Source organism: Poeciliopsis prolifica, unplaced genomic scaffold (genome assembly GCF_027474105.1).
Source record: "Poeciliopsis prolifica strain line A6 unplaced genomic scaffold, Auburn_PproV2 SCAFFOLD040, whole genome shotgun sequence".
NCBI lineage: Eukaryota > Metazoa > Chordata > Actinopteri > Cyprinodontiformes > Poeciliidae > Poeciliopsis > Poeciliopsis prolifica.
In genome coordinates, this window is record NW_026562415.1 from 5,444,086 (window position 1) to 5,464,654 (window position 20,569).

Sequence of the window (20,569 nt, forward strand, 5' to 3'; positions counted from 1 at the left end):
GACAAAGAATAGAAGTTTCATGAAGTTTTACTCTACAGATTTTATAAGAGTTATGAAATTGATATGTACCACTTATTTACAACACAGAAAGTGATGGAGTACTTTTACAGTCCCAAAACGAGTTTTCCCCAAGAACAGTGTAAAATATTTGGGAAAGTTATTAGGACAAGCTATTCCTGATTCATCAAAAACAAATGTATTTGTTTTTGCCCTAGGACGACTGGACAAATCAAAGAGGAGGAACAAATCAAAGGCTGAGGACGCAACTCTGCTGATGCCACAGTGATGAGCGACTCATGGACCAGCACTTCAAGGAGACGGTGACCAGAACGTTTCTGAGGTAAGAAAATATAACCCTGTTTTATCAGGGTTTCTTTGTGTGTGCTGCCTTTACAAAATCTCTGCTGACGCCCACCATTCGTGTTACAAATTAAATCAAATAAGTCTTTCTACAAATGTTATTCGTCAATGTTTGCCAACAATGATTAGTTGCAGCACTGTCTTGTTTTTCCACAGTGTCTGAGCCAACTGACTGACTTATCTTCCTGCCAAAGCTTACACAAGCTTTACGGGACATTTTAGATAAAAATAGAAATAAAAATTGAGTGCTAATCTGCTTTTAGCATGTTACTGCATATCAAACATAGAAGAGAATAGAATGGCCATCTGTTACAACAACAGATGTCAAATGTATAATTTTATCTGCCTACAACAATTTTCTGCTTTTGCTTTGGCTAGGCTGTGGGTGTGTCTGAGACTCATTTTCAAAGGCTCACATATCAGAACGCGTTTACACAACTATTCTTAATACCTTGAATTGCAGCGTTGGGTCTTGTTAACTCCTTTAAAGTATGCATTAGCACAAACACAAAGATATGCTCGGTACAAGCACAGTTGCTGCATGTCCCCTGCTTGTTCCTGTGCAGAAAGGTCACTGCCATGATTTATGCACCTGTTTTGCTGGTGAGACTGCAACCGTTTGTGCTTTGAGGGGAACCTGACCGACTGAAGGGAGTCGAATGAAAATTAAATTTTGTTGATGAATTGATTTGCAAGGTTGAGCGAGGTACCAAGCGTTGTGAGTGTATATATATATATATATATATATATATATATATATATATATATATATATATATATATATATATATATATATATATATAATGCTCAAAAAAATAAGGTAACACTCAAATAACACATTCTAGATCTGAATGAATGAAATAAATATGAAAATAATTTCCACCTGTTGTCTATTCCATTTGCACAACAGCAGGTGATTATTGATTCTCAATCAGTGTTGCTTTTTAAGTGGACAGTTTGATTTCACAGAAGTTTGATTTACTTGGAGTTATATTGTGTTGTTTGAGTGTTCCCTTTATTTTTTGAGCAGTATATATATATATATATATATATATATATATATATATATATATATATATAGTGTATATATATTTACTGTATGTGGCTTGCATTGTGTAGCGACTATTTAGCTTCTAACGCCGTCTTTGACATGGTGCATATATTCTGAAACATGGCAGCTCAAATTAAAGTGACAGAAATGAGTTTTGACTTCCTGATGGCTCGAGATGCACATAGAGATGATTCTAGTTGACGTGTTTCATGTTTGTTTTTGTGGGGCTTTTTTAATATGCAAGTGTGCATTTACATCACTTTGAATTTCTTCTTGGTGCCTAAGCCAGCAAGGTAAGAATGACATTTACAAAAAGAGTAGTTTATGGAACTCCCACACGAGTATTCTTTATTATTATTGTTAAACTAAACACTTAAACCAGACAATAAAAGCACATTCCAACAAATTAAATAAAATATGACAAGTGTTTTATTTACTCTATCCTCCCTGGTGGTCTGTATGATGTTCAGACTCTTTTAGTGTCTCGTTGGATACATCAGCTGCTCTTGAACTTGCCTGCAGGGAAGTCCACTTCCATGCAAGTTCTTGCTGACCTACAAAATCATTTAACATGCTCTCCTGCACCTGTAATAGTTGCTCCAACTTCACATGAATCTACTCTAATCAGTTAGAGTAAAATACGCAGCAGGTCAGAGATTTCAGCTAATAAACCAGTTAATGGCAAATAAGATATTCTTGCTGGAGGTAAAATAGATGGCACTTGTATGGTCTTGCTTGTTTAACACAACAGCTGTGTTGGATAGATCACTGCATTAAATCAAGCCTAATTACCACTCGCTCATTGGCCCCCTGCCCCGCGAGGCCGTAGATGCAAAGAGATGAAGTGCGTCTTGTCCTCGGCGATGCTGTGTTAAGTGCACGGTTCTTGTGAAAGATGCAGTGGACAGATGTTAGTTTCCAAGGTTGATCTGGGAAATGTATGCATACGCCCTCTTTTGTCATTCTTAAGTGCATAGGAATCTGTGTAGAAAATAACCGCTTCCCTTCTCTTTAGAGGGACAGTCGGCGCACTGGCGTCCATTCCTCTGCCCATATCATCCGTCTCGAGTTGATGAAGCAGGCTTTTTGGGGACGGGTCCACTGGGATTGGGGGAGTAGAGCGATGAACGGACAGAGACAAAGCAGCATTATTTAGAGAACGTGAGGGCATGTGACAGAGTGAAGGGGGACGTGTACTGTCAGACATTAAAATAACAAACAACACCTTGTCTGATCAAAGTGCTGTGCCACCAGTCCTCTCCAGCGGGACACACTGAAGGCGTCTGTCAGGTCAATTAACACTACAGCGCTCACTTTTTCCTCCTGACTTCCTTCATTAGTGTTTTTGTCTGAAGCTTCCGGGCAGCTCAACACGTCTGCATTTCGACTCTCATTTAAAGCAATTTTCTCAAACTTGGAGGTCACAACTTCAGAAGGATTTAGAAGTTTAGTTTGTCCTTAGATTTTACAATTTATCCCATCATAGTCATGAGCTTCAAATAAGTTATATTCTTTTGTTTTCTAATAAAATAAAGTTCTGCATGATTGTGTAAGAGAGCCGATACATAAATGCTGTTGCTACATAATTTTGGTCTAATGTAGTTGATCTCTCCCATATAAAATGGAGAGCCCTTTTTATGTTGTGTTTAGCTTCATCCATATTCTCCATCTTGCTGTAACCAGCTGCCCTGTCTCTTTTGGAGATGGAAATTTTGCATTTTTATCTGTCTGTTGTACCTTCTTCTTTCTGTTTTTAAGAATTTCCCAAATTTATATTTGGCAACAGTTTAATTTCAAAGTTTTCTTTTAATAACTGCATTTTCTTCGCCGCTGTTCCATTCATGACAGATTTGGTGGGTGCATCAATAATACGTATTCTCTCACCTGACATATGGATCGTTTTTCTTGAGCTGAGCCGCTTGTCTGCTTCTCTGGTTAATGTTGATGCAGAGAAACATCTTAGCGGTGTCTGCAGTTATTCCATACTCCCTTCATTTTCAGATACTGAATTCAATAGTGCTCTGTGCGGTGTCCAAAGCTTGATAGATTCTTTCATGCCCAAACCTTGCTGTAAATTTTTCCAAGGCTTCCCCCCCCCAACCTTCCAGAAACCTTCGCAGTCATGTGCTAATGAACTCCAACAAAATAAAATTTAAAGTAGGAAAACAGCCTGTCAGGCTTTGGGAATGTTAGGCATATTTTTATTATTATTATTATTGTTGTGAAATTAGAGAACCATAACTCGTGAGCAGTTTTATATTTCAGTACAGAGGTGAACATAAACTGTTAATGGAATGAAAAATGATCTTTAATCAGAAGAATGAAGCCAGATTAATCATTTCTCTATTCATGAAACATTTACTTTTAGGTGGTAAATTTATATATATATATATAAAACACAAAATGCTGCCCTTCCAACATTAATTTTTCAAAGATTCTGCATGAATTATGAAAATGTGTGAAAGTTAACCTTTATTTAAAGTCAATATTTATGGATTAATTTGGTCAAAGCTTCAGACAACCCAGACGCCACATTCAGATTCATAATCAAACACTGGCTAACATGACAAATGAAGAGATTAGCACATTATTAAATAGTACCTAATTGAGCCAAAGGCCTACATTAACATGTTATCTTATGGTTCTATTAATTCACTCCCTGTGCGAGTTGCTAAGGGACTTCGGAAATTATTCCCTCAAAAGGTGTACTTTTACATAATTTAAATTCCAGGAGTGTGCGGGACAGACGTCGCTTGTCATGCGATAGGGAGAGAAACCAAAACGGGCTGAGACATGTGTAATTGAAACACTGATGCCAGGCACAAGCCCGAGTGTCCACCCTCAAACAAACGTATGAACGCAGCTGCTTTCGGGCCTCGGAGGGGAACGTGTCAGAATCCTAAAGCTTGTAGCAGCTACTTTGTGGTGACTCACTAACCCGGCATGAATCGCTGAATAATGCAAGTTTTTTAAAGATTCCTGAAAACAGCGCCTCTGAGGTCTGCCTTTAAACCTGTTCTTTGATGTTCCGCACCGTGAAAGCAAAACGAACAGCTGTTTTTGTGAGGCGCCCGGAGATATGACGGGACAGTTTTGAAGGTGCGATATGAAGGAGGAGTGACGACTCCCTCTCAGGTTTCTTTCGAGCCACCTGCTGGGTCCTGCTGTGTAAGCTCCATCAAAAGCGCGCCATGGTTGCTCGTCCCATTTGGGCTTTGTGAAATTATGGGCGACCTATGAGGGAGGGGTTCATCCGACGGTATTAACAGGCGACGGGCTTGAGCGAGCGTCTCAAGCCATTTAGACATGGCTTTGAATTAATTTACCAGTGACTGTCATTGAGCATGTAACCCGAAAATGTTTCATTCTGAGCAGTCCTAGTCATCTATCATCCCGAGCTGTGAAACAGGAGTGGTCAAGGGACAACTGTTTAATTTTACAGCAAATATTGAGCCTTCGCCTCTAATGCAATGCCTCACTAGAATCCATTTCCATTTGTCTTCCCCGTCCGGTGGACTGCTTTAAGGCCTTACCAACCTTAACTGAGCGAATAAATCGCCTTCACACTCCTCAAACACTGCGATCGCCTGTCACAGCCTTTCACATCAGTTTCCTTTATTGGATGTGGCTCACGCCTCGAGATATTTATATCTTCTTACCGCCGTGGTACTGTAGTGGCTAACAAAAACAAAAGAGGTGGGGAGGCAGTGAAGGAGAAAGACGAGACGGTACGGCTGGCCAGGCGTCGAGGTAAATGATGGCATTGAATACAGAGGAGGGATACGTGGAGCTTCGGCCGGAGAGAAGTTCCAGATCCATCTTTTTCCTGCTTAAAGCCTTGGCGCTGCAGTAATGGCAGCACGGCGTGGGCTTTTCAGAGGTTACGGCACAGGAGATGAGGGATCTGAGGGTAGACAGGCCAAACTGAGAGGTGATATCCCCCCAGCAGAGGCCTCTTTATTCTGAGCGTAGAGGAGGTGACGGCGTTGCCACCGCAGCGGGAGCCGGGAGGGAAACAAGCAAATTGCTCTCCACTGCAACAGGGAATTGGCGGCTAACTGAATCCGACATGATACACTGTGTCATCTGCTCCGCTTCACTCTCTATTCTCTTCATCCATATCTGCACATATGAGTTGCTAATTTCCTCTATTGATCTGTTTTTCTCCTCCTTCATGTCTGGGTCTTCACAGCCTGCACATTACTGATGTATTCAATATTGCAGTTGAGTAGCAACATGTATCCACCAGAAAAAATAACAGAATATCTCTAGATATGAAAGTCAGGTGAACAGTATCCCAGGTAGATGCTAAAGGATACGGTGCCAATAACAGGCCTGAACACTTAGGAAAAAATTGTGATTATAGAGAAATTTGAGAAGTTTGAAACTGTCTATGTGGCATGTGTTGAAAGATTTGCGTTTCTTTGCGTGCCCGGGGAAATCCCATGTTGCTTTGCTTTGGGTTTAAATTTCACCCGTCTGGAGCTTGAAAGCCAACTTTTATAAAATGCTTCTGACTCACCATAACAAAGTTGTTTGTTCCACATTTAAACCAGAAGGAGTAAAGTGGGAAAAAGACAGTCCAGCATTAAGGCTGTCATCTGAAATCTGAAACACAGGTGGGTAAAGCCTTGTGAGTGGAACACAATGCAATGCTGGGCCCATTGATACTTCTCTTTAAGGTTATTGAAATTTGTCAAGGTTTTTTACTTTTACTGCTGAATAATATCTTTACCTACTCACCAGGTAGATGGTTTGGTTCTTCTCAAAAACCCGCACATAGTTGGCTTGTGTGAACAGAATCAAGCCTTTTTGACACCTCTGCAAAATGATGAAGATAACAAAAGTCATGAATGTTTGACCCAATTTTCACACTTTAGAAAGAAACATCAAGAAGCAAATTATTCAATTTCTTTAGGATACTTCAGAAAAAAATATTTTTAATGGTAAAACAATCTTGCACCAAAATATTTATACTGCACATTTCTAATTTGATTACATTTCATTAGCGGGCTGCAAATGATGAAGTACCTGGATTTGGGATTTATTAAACCGGTTATCAGTTGATTTGGCCCAATGTTTTGGAGAAGGTAAAAGATCAGTGTGGATCAATGCAGAGGCTATTGTAGTTCTTGTAGTTTTTAATGTTTAACTGACTGCCCTGGCTACATGAACAAGCTTAGAAAAGTTTTCTTGAAATCAAACTGTGTCTTAATAGGAGCAAAACATCTGCATGACTTGGATAGCATGTTCTTTTGTCTTTTTCAATTTGCAGACTTGCTCTGTCATGTCATATTTACATCTCATGGGATACGTATCCTTGGTTCTGCTTCAGAAGAAGTACCAATTTGTTCAATTCTGCCCCTCTCTCATTATATCAGTTCAAACATTACGTGCTTAATGGCGTAAGCCACATCATTGAGAGCACAGTCCTCTGTGCAAAACTTTCCGTCATTTTAATTGATGTCAGTATACCATGGGGGCGTTTTAGGATTAAAGCAGTCCTCTGAAAATGCGAATTAAAATTCTGAAGTGTGAAGCCCACTTTAAGAATCAACAGAACAGATTTGAGCCCTGGGCCTCTCCTAAATGTGTGGAATGAATATTATATAAGGGCATAAAATATCCTTATTAGAGCAATATTAAATTGAATTGCTAATAGAAATGGTAATAGATTTGAAGGATCACCAGAGAGAATTGTGTTTTCATTGACATGTTTGACATCAGCCAGAGCTCGGATCTTGTGAAGTAATGAGACAGCTACCTCTAGACTAAAAGGGACATAAGCTTTCCAAAAGAAGCGACGGCTCTCTTAATTTTCAACCTGCCACAGGATTTTGATATGCTTCTCAAAAACATTTGACACTTTCCAAATTAAAATCACCCTTCTCTTTTCTTTTGTGGGAAGTACTTCATTAATTTGCATTGCTCAACCATGCCACGAATACAAACGGTTCATATCCAGAGTGAAGAGAAAACCAGGACCTCTTTTTCTAATAACCTCGTAGATATAAGAGTAAAGTCTTTGAGTGGGTAATGAATTGGGATACAGTCAGCTGTGAATTTGTGCACACACATGCAATAAAATTGAATTTGGAGAAGGTGAAAAATCATAGGGAAGGGGAATATTACATCAGTGTACTTTAAGAGTCATTAGACTCTTAAAGTTTCAGCCAAGTTTGAAGCTATTGATTTCTGAGCAAAGGGTTCTTTCTTGGTTTAAATATTTTCGAGTGAGGTTTGTGAGTTTAATATCAATAAGAAAAATAGCTTCCACTAATATTTCCACTAACAGAAATATTTGATGTAGTGAGTTTGTAGGAAATAAATCTTCGAACCAGTCGAAGGCTAAGCGCTACTCAGACAGGAACCTCCAGTTTTAGTTGTCGGTAATTGTGAAAAATAAAAAAATGACATGTTTATACCATGACAGACATTTTGATGGACGTGTTCACATAACACTGTTGGGATTGATTCTTTCGCTAAACTCTTGTGTTGCAATACAAATGAGACGAGACCTTATTCAACAATCATTCGACCCCCAAGCGGAGTGATTAAAATATACCCAAAATTAACTACATTTTCAAAATCATTATAATGTTTTTAATTAAAGATATAATGTGACTGGGCAAGTTTGTAAATATTTACCAAATATTGCACAACAACAAGCCTTTACTCCCACGTATCGTATCAGATCAGCTGCTGCACAGCTGAAGGCTTTATGTACGTTGTTGATTGCCAAGGCCGCGGTGTTGGTGCGTAAAGAGTTGACACCTATCTAAATGGGTCATGGCCGTGTTGTTGTACGTCTTCTGCCAGGACATATATTGAAGCAGTAAAAAAGAAAAAAAAAATCGGACACATTGACAGTATACTACCTGCTAGTATTTCATCAGACTGAGACGTTATAGTCTGGGTATGGTGGAGGTGATTGCTGTGGCATTGCTTTGACAGTCATGAGTGACATTTGCAATGTGTGCTTACACGCTGGGCAGATGGACACACACTGACAGCAAGACGGAGCGTGAAAGGGGCGGGGGGGGAGAAGCAGCCAAGGGTAAATTCAACTCCATGGACAGCTATGATCAGACATCTCTCCAGGCTGCATTTGTTTGGTTTCATCCTCAGGAGATGAATCACTTACAGCAGTGCCGGGTAAGCACACTGATTTGAAATGCCACCGGAATCTGAGTTTGTTTCTTTCCCTATGCGGTAATTGTTCATCAGATTTGAAGTTAATGAGCCCTAAAACCGTACACGTGCAAATTACGCGCTGCTTGGTCGGTCGGATTTGATGCCGACTCTTTTTACCTAGAGCTGCGACGCTCACCACTTTCTTCCTGTCACTGCACGGGAAGACTTACAGACCTGACTGGGAGTTAGCAGGATGGGTGGCAGTGGCTGTTTTCCCACCTCGCCGCTTTTCTGTGACCTGAAAAGCTCACGCTGTTGTGCTGAGATGTTTCATCACTATTGACAAAACCCTGGGGTTGGTAATGTGGGGCACTTTGTGTTGCGCTGCTTCCACAGCAGCAGTGACCTCCTTTAAGTTAAATCCCCTCACAGCGGCTCGGCTCTTAGCGTAGGTTATTAGAAGACGGCTAAGTTCTACATGAAAGAAATGCACATTACCTAATTAGGGGCAGCGCTTTAAATGTTAAACTGTGACTCAGTGTGCACTGAATACTGAAATTATTGAAGCTGCTGAGCACTGTTCCACAGCTAAGGCCTCACCTTCATTTTAACTTATAAGTGTATTGATATAACTGAATGGTTTTGTATGTGCTGGTAACTGTTTTGTTTGTCATAGTTTAATATTTTAAGTAAAGGCTGGTACTTTGCCATTTTCAACTTTGGTGTTATATTATTCAGTGATTACATTGCTTGAAGGTATCTGCTTTTTTTTCTTGCTGTTTTGCCTGTCCAGGGACTACAGATGAAAAATAGTCGTCTTACTAACACTGGAGCATTTGCAGCGATGTTATTAATGTACAAAGTCCCTGTCGAATAAATCTATTCAAGTAGATCAAGAACTGCTGTCTAAACAATGACAAATGGAACATAAGAGCTTCAATAATGAGCAGATTCCTCAGCTTCCAATGACGACTTTGTTCTGTTACTAAATAGACAAAGCAGCCAATGATCCAAGTTATTTTTATCTTGTCTGCCGTAGTGTTTAACTAATTTCTTGAGCTATATAGACATTAAAACTAAACTGAACAATTTTTTCTTAGGAATGGTCATTGTGTAATTTGACCAGTGGTGTTTTTCAAACTATTCCGTGAGTCAATATGTTAAACTTTACATACTCATGCGGGTAAGTTGGAAGGCAGTCAAGGCCCTCATTGAATGTGGATGACACTCACTGAAATGTATTTGCAATTTTTAATAATTATATACTACTGCCTGCTTTACCAGACCTCAGATTCTTGTCATCTTTAAACACGGTTGAACTCTTATGTTTCTCATCAGATAAAATAATGCTTGGCACTGGGCTGCTGCAGCAAAGCCATGGAACCGCTGCTATACTTTCTCCTGCCACACTCTGTGGTTTGCATTTGCTCCCCCAACATTTGATCTGTAACACCGCTCAGCTTTTAATCAGTGCTTTCAAATTTGACCTTGACTTGAATCCATCAAGCCGACATTTCTGGTAAAAGGGGCCCTGATGGCAGCCTCTAAAATCCAATGATTATCTCTTTCTCACCTGTGCTCTGAGCAGGAGACGATTCTGTGCACTTGGAGCTTTATAATCACAATGGTAGCTCCATTTTCAGCCTCCCAGAACCTATAAAAAAAAGTACGGTACCAGAGAAAGCCAGCAAGAAGTAATTATCATAAGAGTTCTTGGAACAGCGCTGCATGCATAGGAGATTATACATCTCTCCATCCTCTCTCATTCTCTTTCTTCTCCTATTTGTGAATAACTTTTAACCTACAATCCAAACAGTTTTGACAGGGATTATGGAGTTTTGATGAGAGACAGAAAGAGGCTGCAAGAGAGTGAGTTTGGGGTAATGAAGCAGCAATGTCAAGGAATGATTTATGAGCATTCCCCTTCCCTCCGCTCTCCCTTCTCTGAGATTTAGTCAGTTCAAATATCGCATTACAGAAATTCTGACCACGCACAAAGTGATCACTGTGCCATTTCAAGAAATTGAATAGCATTGTTTGTTTAATATGGTAGTCCAAGCCTTCCAGTGATATGTCAGCAGTATTTCCGCAGAACAGCAGAACAATGCATATTCGAGGCAATAACGGTGAAAGACTGCAAAGCAAAAATGAAGCATTTATTGAAATTCTGAACTTTGTTTTTTTTTTTTTTTTTTTTTTGCAATGTGCCTCCTAAGCATTATGTTTTGACTTAAGATGCATGAGTCGTGCACACATGACAGTCAACAGGAACATTATTTTACACAAGTCTGTGGGCAACATGGTGTACTCAAATAAAAAATAAAATAAAAAATAGGCAGTTTCATTTTATTTATTTATTTTTTTTAATTCTGCAGATTTAAAGAAGCATGTTGGGTGGCATGGCTGCCATTCTTCTGTTCCCCGATGAGATTACCGGCGGATCTTCCTGCCAAAGCATATTCATATTTTGGACATTAAGCTGACATTTTTATCCTTTCTTGCTTATAATGAGCAAGTGGGTAGGAGATTCAGGACAAATCAACATAAGAATAATTGCTGATGTTGACACAGTTGCATAACATTGGTAAAAACTGCACAGCTTTTGCTGCTAGTTTGAAAAGTTTAGCAACTATTTTATACTATCTGCCTGTGTGAATGACTGACTAAAGAGCAAACGCTCAAAGCATTCTAAGGTCATTAGAGATTGTAATAAAATATTTACCAATATATATTCATGGCTGCAACAAATCTTCTTGGAGTTGGAGCAGAGTAGAGTTGCATTCCCAAATAATTTAAACTCCTTTGTAATTTAAAATTGTAAAGAAGTCGATGTTGATTCAGTATGTACCCAAGTAGAAGTATGTCAAACTAAAAAAAATACTTGGGGTTTGATATTTGTGTGGATACATTTATATATAAACTTATTTATATTTTGCTGTGTTTTCTTCATTCCCATTGTTTTCTCGAAACCTAAAATTATATTTTTTTAACTTTTTGGTTGCTTTTCATACCCATTTTATAGTTTTCAAGAGAGTTCAAAGGGAAGGATGAACCACTTGTGACTTCTCTTATTACATCAGCTGTACTTTTCTACCTTTTGGTCTTGTGGGTTTCCATTTGTCTTCATCACAGTCACCTTGTAAGACAACCACATTTCCCCATTGTGCCCAGAACCATGAAGGATTACAGTGACTTGTGGAGGAATAGTTTCCCGTACAGATGATGTTTTTCTATTTTTGCTAGATGTGGATTTTTTCCTCCTCATTTGACTGTGCCTTGTAAGAGCTGAGCAACAAATGACAACAGCAACAAAAAATGCACGGCTCTTTGAGACTGACGCCTCTTATCATTTGTCTTTGGAAAGTGACTGGCTTTATTCATGAAGACATTAGACGAGGGTGTTATTGTGTTGTGGGAGGGAATGAGCCAATTTTTTTTTTTTTTTCTTTGAATGAAGCCTTGATCATCACAAATGCACATCAACAGACATTTGTTGTGGCGGAGCTGCTTTGTATGCAGGATGCAACTTCACTGGTAATCAGGAAGAACAAACTTAACCAAGCTTTTAATTGTTGTTTGTGTAACTGTCTGATCCCATTTAAATCACTCTGTGGGATCTCCACCACATAAAGATGCATAAATGGAATAATAAGGGATTCTGTTATAAGTACTCTGAGATTGGTATTATATCGGCTTGTGCAAATTGTAAAGGAATGTGTAAGTGTGAGGATGTCTACAAGAAAGCACAAAAAGACACAAATATGCTGACTCGCGTCTCAACGGCAAGCTGAGGGGCTCTTGTCACGATCTTCACCAGATGCTTCATATTGTAACCATTAAATTAAAGCAAAAAAAGAAAAAAAGAAAAAGCTTTTTGTGCTTGGTTATAATATAATAATGATTGAAATCAGTGGATCTGAGTAAGTGCAATTCCATTTTCTTGATATCCTAGTTACCCTTGTCAAGATTTAATGAATTATCAATTTATATTTCTGTACCCCATTATCTACTTGAAATGGGGTAACGTATAGATTTCCCTAAAATTTGAAATTAAAATGTTTCAGTCAATTACAGCAGTCACCATATCCAACCTCATCCCGTTTGCTGCCGATTTAATTCGATGAACCAAAAATATTGTCAGCAGAAAATATGAAGCAGTTCCTTCTCATCTGTTCTTGAGAAAATTAAAATGTTCTACTCATAGAAATGGTTCACAGCTCATAGTTGACCGGTAAAACCAATTACACCTACGAGATGAACGCAGGAGGTTTTTTGTAATTAATGTGTAAATAGTTTCCTGCCTATGTGGTTTTCCGTCAAACCCATTTAAAGTGGCATCTGAAAGTCAGACCTCATTTAGGAAATGTTTCGGTTTCAACCAGTGAAAGTTTTGGACATACTACTGAAAAGCTGATGCAACACTAGTGCCAGTTCTTTGCTGGGAATTTGCTTTACTGTATAGTATATATGGTCCCACCAATTTGTGCAAAATCAACGCCTGCCATTTCATTCTGACATACTTCCACCCCATACTATAACCCATTTTGTACCAATGTATTTAGTCATCACACATGAATTTGTCTTTTAGGTTAAATATTTTAATAAAATTTCAGAAGAAATATTTTTGAATTTTGCCGATTCATGTTGCAGTGTTCTCTTGCCTGACTCTTTCATTCTGTCATAACATTGAGGAATAAAATTATCAGAGACAACCGGCTTTACCACTTTGTTTCCAAACTGCAGAGTTATGCTGTGCCATTGTTCCCTTCGTTTAGAAAAGTTTTAAAATTGGATTACTTCCTTGTACTCTATCAATTTCTATTTTGTCTGGTGTCCTGTTCCATCCCGGCACTCCTCACTTAAACTCAAAATCCCACTTTAAGCTTCCTCTGACATCCCAATGAAAAATACATGCGACGGCGGTTTCATTACTGAATTCTGTCTGCTGCAAAGCCAGACCTCAGCTGAAAACCTGCTGACAATTCGCGGAAGGAGAAGACTCGATGCGAGCTGTTCGACACATGAATTACGGCCCGAGTTGAAACAATAATGACGCCAAATTCCTCCTAGGCGTCTGAGTGACAGATCAACGAGCGTCACTATTTCTGTTAAATGAGACATTGGCCATTATGTGGAATGAAGGAGAATTTTGTACTTATTCCCCCAAGTAGTGCTGTTGAATTGAATTTGTAATAGAACCCACAATAATTTAAACATGACAAGGTTTTTGTCTCTCTTAGTTCAGTTTTATTGTACAATAGTCGTTGCCAGTGAAAGTCTCACATTTTGCATTTGTAATAGTATCAAGATTGGAAAATAGGCACAAGTATTGGCTCATCTTCTTTCTTCTTTTTTTTTTTTTTTTGACATCTGGACTTCCGATGAGAAGGAGCTGATTAAGAGGAATATATTTTTATTCTAAAAGCAAATTCTAGTTTGGAGTATTTGAATCCCTGCATAACTCATCCCGATAATTAATAAACTGTGAACAAGCTTGATGAAGTACTGAAAATTATTCATGAAAATATTCCCTATAAAAAAAAAAATTCCCATATTTCAGAAAATCTGGCTTCACTTTCTGAATATGTTCACACTAAAGGCAGGATGTTGGGGAGAAGAAAAAAAAAAGTCCTCCCAGCAGAATTTCAACCCCACTCGCCAGCTCCTGTACATGAAATATGGAAGCAGGATGAATTATACACAACACCTGTTCATCTGACATGCCAAATATCCCATCCCACCCCCCTCTGCTGCAGCTACAGGAGCCTGCATGGCAGCACACCTGTTCCCAATGTGACAAGTCACTGATGCCTCATTTAGGTGCCCTCACTGAATCATTCAGCCGGGATGTATTATTGATACATTTAATCTTTCATGCCGTTGAGGGTTTGACCCCTCGCTGTGGTCTTCGGTGGCGAGGTGGATCACAGAATGTACACTCTTTGATTTGTCGCTGCTTAATTGCTTTTTGTGGGGAGATTGTGTTTCAGAGGCAGGTATTGATTCGAGGTTGAGCTAAAGGTAATTCTGCGTTTTACTCTGAAGACTGTCGGTCACATGTGCTTTGCAGGCCGCTCCCGTGGAATGAAAAAAAAAAGAACACACTGATAAAAACTAATAATTTGCAGCCATTTTATTTCTGGAGATTTTAAACAATAGTTTAAGGGCCTTTTTCTAATCTACTAAACAGATTTAGTTAAACTGTGATAAAAGTATTTTTAAAAAAATTCCAACCAAGAATCATGTTGCTTAAGATCATATTTAGTATTCATATTCAGTCCTAATACACCTGATGTAAAGATATTAGTTTGACCATTTTTTACCGCTGACAGACGACTTCACAGGTTGAATGACAAGAACATTATCTGTTATTATCATCTTCACTTTTCAAAGTAAGCACAAACATTTCCCAAGGTGGGTAACATCTGGCATATGATCAATGGGATGTGATCAATGGCATGTGGCTCAAACACAAAAACACCTCAATATAAAATGTGCAGAGGAGCACATTAACCACCTGCCTTCGTTTTTACCAACTGGTGTTAAGAAATCCTAATTTGCTTTAGGCTTGCTTCAAGTTCGTCTTACTTTTATTGAAGAAATTTTACATTTAAACATGTCACGACTGTGAATAACTATCGACTGAATCAACATTAGATCTCAGTCATGTATAGATAGGATATGTTCCCCAGAAAATAGCTGATATGACTAAAATGTAAATCTAAAATAGTTTCTCTGACATGCATTCCCAAAAAAAATACCAGATGACAAACCTTCTGTACTACTGAAACATACACAAACAGCAACAATACTGAACTAGAGTTCAGTTATTGATATTAGCCCAGTTTTACCTAAAGGAACAATATTAATATGTAAAAAAACGATCACTAAAATCTCCTGATGCTGTTGTTCACTTGGCTATGTTGTGCATCAGTAATCAACAGTGCTGTTTAACACCTTTTACATTTTTTCGGATGCTGTGGTTAATGATTAGTGTTTGTCTTCAATGTGTCGATGTACAGATGGTTCAGGAAGAAAAGTTCTGTAAGACTGTATGTCAAATTGCATCTTGTATCAACACAGAGTCATGAAGACATATTTTCCAATAGGTAAAAATCCCTTTAGATCTTTAAACACAACCTAATACGTTGCTATATTTGACCTTCTACAGAGTATAGCTCTTATTTTTTGATTGATCAGTGATCAATCAGTTTTAGAAATATGCTCCAAGCACACTATAAGAGTCCTCTGTGTGAACAGACATTACAGTGTCAGTTCAACATTCGATGAATAACTGGTTGGATTATTAGACTCATTTTATTGTTGATGTATCAAGCTTCGTTTACATTTTATTTGATCTGCATAAAATATTCACCAAAAATCTAATTTACAATAAGGTCCAAATTCACTTGTGCATTGAATTTCCAGGGATCTTGATGACATGTTATATAAATAAGCTGAATGAAGGCACCCAAGATGGAATTTTGTGGATATCAAGTTTAATTATTTTCTGTCGCACTGAGTTAAATTAGAAAATATGAGCTATATCTGGCATAACACAACCCAACCCTTGAAAGATTTAAAAGCCCAACATGTTGTGCGGTATATTTGACAGGCAATCATGCCGTTATCCGACTTTGTGCCGTTACACCACGTTTGTTCCTCTCGTTGCTTCTTTGCGTTATTTTATAATACGTACCTGCCATCTGCCTCTGCCTCCTCACACTCATGATGATAGTCATTATCACCTTCACAAGGCACATAATGGAGGCTGCCAAGGAACACTTCTGAAAGGTCACAGGAGGAGCAGTTAGAGGGAGCTTAGGTAGGATGAGGGAGTGGGGCTCTGGATCATTGAGCTGAAACCCATAAGCCAAATCAAGAAGAAACACAGGTGTGGGAAAAATAGTTCAGGTCATATTGTAGAAGTGCGGTTGTTGGAAATTTGGAAAAAGCCACAGCAGCAGCTGAATCCAGATGGCTGCATCCATCTTATGATTCCACTCTGATTCATAAGATGATATTAGCCTGAAAATAAATAAGGAAGCACTACACAGTGGTTAGTTTTTTGTCCAACCTTCTGTTTCATTTTTGAAGTCTGTGGAATCATTGATGCAAAGCAGGGTTCGTTTCCAAAATTGTGCACCACATCATGGTTGAACTTTGCAGTAAGTTATCTTGACATTGATGAGCAAAAATATTCTAACTTGGATCCAGATTAGCCATTTTAGTGAAACCAGGTCAATAATGGGGTGTGGGGGGTTGGGCTCAAATCCATCCTGGGATTAAGCTAGACCTCTTGCCAAGAATGCAAGCACACCTTGAGTCTTCTTTTTTATTATACTAGCACAAGACAGCTCTGTTAAAAACTAAAATAAAATTCTGCCTTCACAATCTTCCTGTCCAGCTTCTTATATTTGGACTTGTGTTACAATAAATTCAGCTGCTGTTTGGACATACATGCTGAAACGAGCAGCAAAGTGGGAATTACCACAGCAAACAACCACTGTTTGAAATGCAAAAGCACCTGCCTGCCCTTTTAAAAATAAGTAAATATTTCCAAAGCAGTAACAGTTTCTGTAATATGTGAAAAAAAATAAATAATTCAGGCACCAAGCAAAATGAAACAAGGCAGATATGCTAATTCATTGTATTTATTTATTTATTATTATCATTAATTACTTTTATTATTATTTCATTTTTAATGCATGTGCTTTTTGCAGCCTTTTTTTTAACTTAAGGGTACAGTACATTTCTATTTTTAAATTATATGAGTGTAGTTATTGCCAGCATTAAGGGTATGGACTGATACACAGAGTGTCAGGGTTTCTGTGTGAGTGTATGTGTGTGAGTGCGAGTGTCACATCTCGTCCAGAGAGGATCTTGGTGAGGAGCCGGAGGAGTCTGCACAGGTGGAAGTCATCTGCCTCATCAGAGCGCGCGGGGGATTTAGGAGCGGCAGATCCTTCCTTCAGTGCTAGATGATTACGTTCATCGGTAGTCACTCTGGTCGTCTCCTGTTGTTGCATGTTGCTTAAGATAGTGTTTGAGCTTACCAGAAGTTACCTGACCTTTGTATTTTTGCCGCTTCCAGGGTTTTTGTCTCTCCGCTCGTGAGTTCTCCTGCGAGCACCAGCCTGCCTGCTCCGTTGCTCTCCCCGCCGCAGCTTCACTCCTGCAAGCCTCCGGTTCTCCGAACACCCCCCTCGCACTCACCTTCGGACCGCCGAACTACCCTCCACTCAGAATCCTGGCACCTCCCCCATGCTACAGCAAACCACCGTGAAGTAAGCCCGTTCCACTTCCCTCTCAAATCTATCCGTTCACTCCCAGCCGTCTAAACAGCTTCTCATTTCAGGCCCACCTGGTCGAGTCATTCTCACCCCCTCACTGAAGTCCTGCGGTTTGATATATTGTGTGTCCTGTTGAAAAATAAATACTCACTATTTTCTAAGAGACGTGTGGTTTCTGCATGTGGGTCAGAAAGCTAACACCCAACATGTCAGAATCATCTAGCCAGCATGACCCAGCAGAACCATCACCGGACCCTCACGCAGTTTTGGTCCGTCATGATTCCATGTTAAATGCCTTATATGAACAGCAAGGAAGTACAAACCGTCGCTTAGAGCAGTTATCCGGAATTCTCGAGGATCTTCACCAAAGATTTGTCTCTGCAGTTCCGTCTCCCGTTGTAGCTCCGCCTCCACCTCTCGCCAGCACTTCAGCTGAACCCACACAAGCTCCTCCGGTTCAAACGCCTCCGGTCTCAGTTCGTCTCAGGGAAGTATCACCACCCACACCTGAGCCCTATTCGGGAGAGATAGGTAAATGCAGGGGGTTTTTGCTGCAATGCTCTCTAGTTTTTTCCTTTTCTCCCCAGAGTTTCCAAACTGAGGCAGCTAAGATCGCCTATGTAATTGGATCACTCAGAGGGAGAGCGCTAGAATGGGCGGAGGCAAGGATGACACAGCAGGTTATTTTTCAGAGCACATATGATTCATTTGTGGCAGAGTTTAAGCAGGCATTCGGGTACACTGATTCCCCATCAGATATTACCCGCAAGCTGTGGAACCTAAAGCAGGGTCGTCGGACTGTAGCTGATTTCGCTATTGACTTTAGAACTCTGGCTGCCTCTTCCAGTTGGAACCCCGAGGCTTTAAAAGGAGCCTTTCAGCAGGCCCTGAATGAGAATATAAAGGATGAATTGGCTTACCGCGATGAGCCTGGCTCGTTAGAGGCTCTTTTCTCTGGCAATTAGGATCGATAACAGGATCAGGGATAGAACCAGAGCTAGGAGAGAGCCGAGCTTTTGCCCCAACAGAGCTGACACCAATAACATCCCAGCTAGCCAGAGCGTAGAGGAACCCATGCAAATTGGGCGAACCAGACTCACTCCCGAGGAGCGCCAGCGCCGCATGAGGTCTGGAGCCTGCCTCTACTGTGGCCAAACAGGGCATTTCATCTCCACTTGTCAGAATCTGCCAAAAGACAAGACCCACCATTAGCCACGGGAGCAGTGGTGGGCGATTCAAGGAAAGTCTCCCGTCTAACACTACCTTGTTCCCTGATTACTGGGAGCCGGTCCTTCCAGACATCAGTGTTAATTGATTCAGGGTGTGAACAGAATCTTATTGACAATAACCTGGTTAACCAACTCCGTATACCCATTGTTCCCCTTCCAGTTCCAGTCATGGTCGCGGCTTTGGATGGTAAAGCCTTACCAGTCATCACCCATCGCTCTGCTCCAGTTGAACTAGTAGTGTCAGGAAATCATCGTGAGACCCTAACCTTTTTTGTGTTTCCCTCACCTCAGTCCCCTGTGGTTCTGGGTTATCCATGGCTCATTCGCCATAATCCACAGCTGGATTGGAGAAGAAGCCGAGTAGAGTCCTGGAGCCCATACTGTCTATCATCATGTCTTCACTCTGCTCTTCCCCAATAGTCTCGCAACCTGCAGATATTCCCGCCCCAGCTGACTTGGCCAGAGTACCGGCTGAATACCACGACCTCCACAAGGTCTTCAGTAAGTCACGAGCTCTTTCTCTACCTCCTCACCGTCCCTACGACTGTGCAATTGACCTTCTTCCAGGAGCACCACTACCCACCAGTCGTTTGTACAGCATCTCCAAACCCGAGAGAGAGAGCATGGAGCGGTACATCAGTGAGTCCCTGGCTGCTGGCATAATCCGATCATCCACGTCACCTGTGGGAGCTGGGTTTTTCTTTGTGGGTAAGAAGGACGGAACACTAAGACCATGTATTGACTACAGAGCCTTAAATCAAATCACAGTTAAAAACAAGTACCCTCTGCCGTTACTTGCCTCAGCCTTTGAACTAGTGCAGGGAGCCACTATATTCACCAAGCTGGACCTCCGAAATGCTTACCACCTTGTCAGAATGCGAGAGGGGGACGAGTGGAAAACAGCGTTTAGGACACCACTCGGACATTTTGAGTACTTGGTCATGCCATTCGGCCTCATGAACGCACCGGCTGTGTTTCAGTCTCTAGTTAATGATGTCCTTAGGGACTTTCTGAATCAGTTTGTCTTTGTTTACCTCGATGATATTCTCATTTTTTCAAGATCCCTAGAGGAACATGTGAGACATGTCCGCCTGGTCCTCGAGCGGTTGTTGGGGAATCAACTATATGTCAAGGTGGAGAAATGTGAGTTCCATGCCTCGTCCGTCGCCTTTCTCGGTTATGTGTTGGAGAGTAGGCAGGTGAAGGCTGATCCAGCGAAGGTCCAAGCTGTCCTGGACTGGCCAACGCCCACATCCCGTAAGCAGCTTCAACGTTTCCTTGGTTTCGCTAACTTCTACCGCCGCTTTATTAAGAACTATAGTCAAACAGTCCTTCCTCTGACCAGTCTGACTTCCACCAAGACTAGTTTCGTTTGGTCACCAGCTGCTGAACAGAGTTTTCTAGAGTTGAAAAGGAGGTTTGCCACAGCACCCATTCTCATGCAACCAGATCCCTTAAGACAGTTTACGGTTGAAGTAGATGCATCTGAATCAGGGTAGGGG

At 40.4% G+C, this 20,569-nt stretch overlaps 1 long non-coding RNA gene across 1 annotated transcript; it reads left to right on the forward strand.

Moving 5' to 3' along the window:
• Positions 1-17,370: 17,370 nt before the first annotated feature.
• LOC129375494 (uncharacterized) lies at positions 17,371-18,102 on the forward strand. The gene is made up of 3 exons (XR_008607638.1): positions 17,371-17,542; positions 17,640-17,832; positions 17,904-18,102. It is a non-coding gene; the product is annotated as an uncharacterized LOC129375494 (long non-coding RNA).
• Positions 18,103-20,569: the final 2,467 nt, after the last annotated feature.